The following is a 352-nucleotide window of genomic DNA, read 5'->3' as shown; positions in this document are numbered from 1 at the left end:
AAATATTACACCATATACTCATTATATTTTACTAAACCTGTTAGTCTTAATTACTTAATGTACAGTATGTTTAAATTAATCTGTTATGAAACATGCTATGACAGCCATTGTGTAATTGAATATATTTTAACAAATAGCTTAGAAATTTTATTATTTATAAATTAATTTAAAAACTGCATTATGTGCAATTTACATGTTTGCATTTTTTATTTTTATTTTTTATAAAGTTGAGTGTTGATCATCTATTTAAAAATAAATAGCAATTAAATTTAAGTTTGGGTTAAGTTGTTAGGCCTAATTGTAACCTTATAATGTAAAAGGGCTCCCTATAGTTTTAAGCATAAGCTGAGGT

The sequence above is a fragment of the Sinocyclocheilus anshuiensis genome, unplaced genomic scaffold (assembly GCF_001515605.1).
Source record: "Sinocyclocheilus anshuiensis isolate Anshui unplaced genomic scaffold, SAMN03320099.WGS_v1.1 scaffold273, whole genome shotgun sequence".
Lineage (NCBI taxonomy): Eukaryota > Metazoa > Chordata > Actinopteri > Cypriniformes > Cyprinidae > Sinocyclocheilus > Sinocyclocheilus anshuiensis.
The sequence above is the reverse complement of the archived record's forward strand: the minus strand, read 5'-3'. Positions refer to the sequence as shown.